The 5670-nt window shown below is 43.7% G+C and overlaps 1 pseudogene; it reads left to right on the forward strand.

The window, feature by feature from the left end:
* LOC114625542 lies at window positions 1-3963 on the forward strand (annotated as a pseudogene).
* Window positions 3964-5670: the final 1707 nt, after the last annotated feature.

Raw genomic sequence — 5670 nt, forward strand, 5'->3', positions numbered from 1 at the left:
ATGGATTGGTAAGACTGAAGATTGCTGTTCTTGTCTAGTACATGTTTTACAAACTCCAGTAGGTATAAGAGTTAGACAGTGTACATGAGCTTCCAAGTCAACACCAGCTTTATTTCCCCTTTTTATATAACTCAATTATGTGGTTTCTTCAGCCATAGGAATGTGTCATTCATTTCTGGATGACAACCTACAGCAGTGGCAGTAACTTAAAGTATTTCTTGGTCTATGTGACCCCACTAGCCTACATCTCCAATAGAAGGAGTTTTGTTCGTTAGCCTGTGGTGTGCAGAAAGTTCATAGTCACAAGATTAATATAAGATTAATGGATTATGAAAAGATTTCCTTTAATCATTGTTTACTTTTTAAGAGATGGTTATTTCTACCGTTTTTCTTCTCTAAATGCTGTGTACCAGAGGATGAATCTGTGAATATAGATCCATCTGATTTCAAAGATCCATAAACATAATTACCTTTCTTGTTGACTGACTGTTGTGTGTAACAATAGTAAGACATAGAGAAATCTTCACTGCAATGTTATTGTTTTAAATTCTGTTACAGTTCTTATGAATGTGTGAGAACTGAATACATGATATGCAAAAAATTTAATCAATTCTATAAACACATCTTGGGAGAAAAGAAAATGCTTCCCCATCTCTTCAAATCACCGCCCTTCCGTTGTGAAAGTAGACTCGGAGCTGGAGTTTCCAGCCTGTGTCTCTTCTGAAAATACAATCTTTTTAAAATCTTTATGTCTGTGCCTGCATGTGTGTGTGTGTGTGTGCGCGCGTGCGTGCGCATGCTGAATAATTCAGAAGACAGCCATAATTCCTTCTTTGATTCTACTATGTATATTCTTGGGTTCTAGTTGATGTCATAGGGCTTGAGGGGAAAGCCTTTTTGTTTTGCCACCTCACATAATCCAGTTGTTTATTGCACAACCTATTATATTTTGACTGATCCAAATTCCTAGAGAGCTACATATTAGACTGAAGTCCCTATTACTGCCCTCAGGTTATATAAAAGAAAGGAAAACTCATGTGTATACTTTGAGCCTTACATGTGTTTTACATCAGCATTTACTGAACTGAAGCTTAGGTTACATGATGTTCATAATGTTTGGGTAAATAGCTGTCAGATATGGTGTTTCACATTATTAATTAGTAACATTTGTGTAGCAGCAACACGATTGGACACAGTGAATGATATCATCAAGAAATCATGACTTTTGGTTCTCTTGTTTTCCAGAATGCTGAGGAAGAGTATCAACTGTGGTTCTCTTCTAACCAGGAAAAAGCACCATAGCATTCCTGGGTAATCATCAGAGCAGTCTACAGAGGCATTGACTGAGTTAAAAAAACTTGTAACCTTAAATTACTAAAGTATTCGTTGTTTTTTTAAGTATAAGTATCCATAAAAGTAAACATCATACTCAGTTTTTTCATACAGTAAAATAATACTTACAATACTTAGTGAGTCTTGCTCCTAGTCCAAATATATGGTAAAATCTTTTAAAATTTATATTCATTTGAGAATTTCATACATGAGTAGTACATGTACATCATTTCCACCCCTCCATCTGGGCCCTTCATCTCTTTGCATGTCCTCCTCACTCCCCGTTTCATGATATTTTAAAATTAACCGTGTGTGTGTGTGTGTGTGTGTGTGTAAGAGAGAAAGAGTATTTAGTGTTGCTCATATGGGTGAGTGTTTAGGGATGAACAATTGAAACAGAATCACCTACTAATTGGTTGATTGCTAGAGAAGACTGAGTCTCTCTGAGCAGCCATTGCCTGTCTTTAGCTCTTCATCTAAGCATCGGGTCTTGTGATGTTTACTCCATCCACACTGGCAGTTTAACTGGTGTGGCCACTTTTTAATTCTTTATTGGGTAATTCCATTGCTGTGATTTTACGTTTGAAGCCTTTCTGTCACACTGAAGACAGGATCTCCTAGAAAAGTTCATGGTTCTCTGGCTCTTAAAAGCTTTCTTCCTGCTTTTTCAGGATGCTGCCTAGCCTTAGATATGGAAATTGCATTGTAGGTGCTCCAGCTGGAGTTGGGGACCCTGAAAACACTGTGCATTGCTGCATACCATGCAATCTCTGACTCCAATAATATCTGGTCAGGCTTAAAAAAACACAGGGAGAGAACAGACAGAAAATTGAGCTACAATTATACCAATAATTTAATATGTGTATTAAATTTATAAAATGTTATCTTGACATTAAGACTTGCTAAAACTTTGTGCCTTATGTCTGACTTGAGGCTGTTATGCTGAAGTTGCAGGTATCTCAAAGACCACCAAGGAGCCAGTTCGAATGTTAGCCCCTAAGGGTTTTTATTCTGAGCTTGTGAGCAGGGTCTGTCACCTTCCCCACTGGAGAGAGTCAGTGTGAGAGCCTCAAATTTAGGAGTAAAGGGTATTTATTGTAGTTACAGCAAGCTTGGGTAATACAAGTCAGCAAGTTAATATTTTAAAAATTGCACTTCTGGCATAATCTGCAAGAACCGAACACTGTGACAAAAATCACCTGACAAACTGGATGGCTAAGTTATCTGCTTGTACCTTGACCCTGCTATTGTAGCTGACTGGCTTTTGCTAATAGGAGTTTGTTGCTATAGAATGCTTGTTCAGGAGGACTGATTTTTGCAGTAGCCCTGTTTCAGTTAGGGTCTCTATTGGTATGATAAAACAACATGACCAAAATCAACTTGGAGTAGAAAGGGTTTCTTTCATTTTCCTCTAACAGTCGAGAGTCAGAACAAGAATTCAAATGAGGTCAGTGACGTTTGCTGAGAACTGGACTGGCAATTCCTTCCTTGGAGGGAAAGATTCCTCTGCCATGGAGTCCTACTACATGGCAACCAGCCTGTTGTGATCGACAACAGATCTGGGGTGATTAAAGCTGGTTTTGCTGATGAGCAGATCCCCAAATACTTCTTTCCAAACTATGTGGGCAGACCCAGACATGTTCCTGTCATGGCAGGAGCCCTCGAAGGTGACATCTTCATTGGCCCCAAAGCTGAGGAGAGCTGGTGGCTGCAGTCAGTTTGATACCCCATGGAACACGGCATCGTCAAGGAGTGGAATGACATGGAACGCATCTTGCGATTATGTCTATTCTAAAGACCAGCTGTAGACTTTCTCAGAGGAGAATCCTGTACTCCTGACCAAAGCACCTTTAAACCCTCAGAAAAACTGGGAGCGAGCTACAGAAGTTTTCTTTAAGACCGTCAGTGTGCCAGCTCTCTTCATCTCCATGCAAGCTGTGCTTAGCCTTTATACTACAGGCAGAACCACAGGCGAGGTGTTGGATTCTGGGGATGGTGTCACCCATGCAGTCCTGATTGATGAAGGCTTCACCATACCTCATTCCATGCATCGACATTGGTGTGAGATGTCTCGCACTTCCTCTGCCTCTGCCTATGGAAGGAAGGCTATGATTTCCACTCCTCCACTGAGTTTGAGATTGTCAAGGCCATGAAAGAAAGAGCTCACCACCTGTCCATAAACCCCAGAAGGATGAGACACTGGAGACGGAGAAGGCTCAGTACTACCTGCCTGATGGGAGCACCAATGAGATTGGCCCTTCCAGACTCCAGACCCCTGAGCTGCTGTTCAGGCCAGACCTGATTGGCGAGGAGAGTGAAGGTATCCATGAGGTGCTGGTGTTTGCTACCCAGAAGTCAGACATGGATTTACGGTGTACGATTTTTTCCAACATTATCCTCTCAGGAGGTTCTACCCTGTTCAAAGATTTTGCAGACAGGCTACTGAGTGAAGTGAAGAAACTAGTTTTTCAAAGACGTGAAGATCAGGATATCTGCACCCCAGGAGAGACTGTATCCGTGTGGATTGGAGGCTCTATCCTTGCTTCCCTGGAAACCTTTAAGAAGATGTGGGTCTCTAAGAAGGAATATGAAGAAGATAGTTCCCAATCCATCCACAGGAAAACCTTCTAATGTTGCAAAATCACCACCGCTGATGGTAACTCCACTTTATAACTCGCTTTCTTGAGTTGGTGTGTTTGAGAGGAACTACCTGTTTGTACAAATGAGTGTGACTATTGAGTGCCGTGTGGCCCAGAAATCCTGGGCTCAGAGCAGACATTGAACTACCCACGCTGGTGATGGCCTGAGGCCTGGGGTTAACTACTAACTGGCCTCTTACAGGAAGAGCTCTGGAAGTAGTCCAGTCCTTTCTCAGCCAGGCCTTTGACTGTGTGGAACTATGGTTACTATTATAGAGAGACCTTGCTGCTGCCAATATAAGCTGAGTTGGCCCCACCCCACCCCACCCCACCCCACCCCAGTGATGTGTTTATAGAAAGATAAAGATAAAAAGAATAAGTTCTATGGGTATGTGGTGAGGTATGGGGGAGGGGACGTCTCAGCAGGCCCATGCCGAGGTATCGCTTCCCCCTGAGGGAGCAGCCTCAGTATAGTATAGAATAGAGTTTTTCAGGGCATGAGAGGGGAGTTAAGAGGGTAGTAGAGGCAGAGAAAGGCAGAGAGAGATAGAGAGTAGAGAAGTAGAGGCCAGCCATGAGCACTTGGAAAGAGGGGGAAGGGAAGGGAGAGGGGACAGAGGAATCAAGAAATCAAGACCGCAAGAGAGCAAGAGAGGGAGGAGGGGCCAAGTAGCCCCTTTTACAGAGGACCAGGCCTACCTGGCTGTTGCTAGGTAACTGTGGGGTAGAGTTTAGACAGAAGGCTAACACTCAAAGTGGTCTGAGGCCAGAGGCAGCTGCTGTCTCCCTTGCTCATCATTTTGTGCCTCTGGATCAACTGAGAACTGGGGCTGGGGTTAAGTTCTGTGTGGTCTTGGGTTTGGGAGACTGAAAATGCACTCTAGTAGTGGTTAGAGACTGGGTTCAGGAGAGAGCAGGGTACACTCATGTCCACCTGGGAAACAGATAGGAGTTAGGGCCACACTGGGCATTTGAGGACAGGAGATAGCTTCAGGGTTATCACATGTAGGGGTTGTGGGACAATGTAAGGACTGTGGGCTTCAGGTCCTGCTGTTTGCTTCTCATACATCTTGGTCTCAATGCCGTCACCACAGTTTTATTTATTGATGTGTTTGTTCAGTAATGGGACTACAGAGAGGGCTCACTGTCTCCTGCCCACTGCTCGTCTTGCTTACACTAATGTTTACAGCACCGAGGCGTTCCACAGTATCGGGGCTCTGTCATTCCCTGCTGATGGTTAACTGACAGTATTCATGGGCCTCAGGACTCTGTGAGGTTGGAGGCTGTACACGAAGGCACCCCAGCCAGCCTCTTTCTTTCTTCTAACCCGGCTTGCTCACTGCCCTGGAACTAACAGGCTGTTTGTAGTTGGATATTCTAAGACAGGAAGTAGCATCACTCTTTGGCAGAGGACCCTTGGGAGGGAGGTGCCTTTAAAGCAAAGCACCCTGCAGTTAACAGTGTTGCCTTTTGCCACTCTAATTGACCAGGAAACTAAATCAAAGCGGTAGGGAGGCCCCTTCTGGGTTGGTCAGATTAAAGAGATGGGGCCAGACCAAAGTGCTAAGATCTGATGGGCTCTAGCCTTGCTCACGGAAGTGGTCCAAGGACCTTTGTACTCGATACAAAGCTAGGGTGAGCCTGTCTTCACTGGTACCCTCATCAGTGATACCAAGTTTCACCTCAGTTCCAGATTCCA

This window comes from Grammomys surdaster, unplaced genomic scaffold (genome assembly GCF_004785775.1).
Source record: "Grammomys surdaster isolate TR1022 unplaced genomic scaffold, NIH_TR_1.0 219, whole genome shotgun sequence".
In the NCBI taxonomy this organism is placed as follows: Eukaryota; Metazoa; Chordata; class Mammalia; order Rodentia; family Muridae; genus Grammomys; species Grammomys surdaster.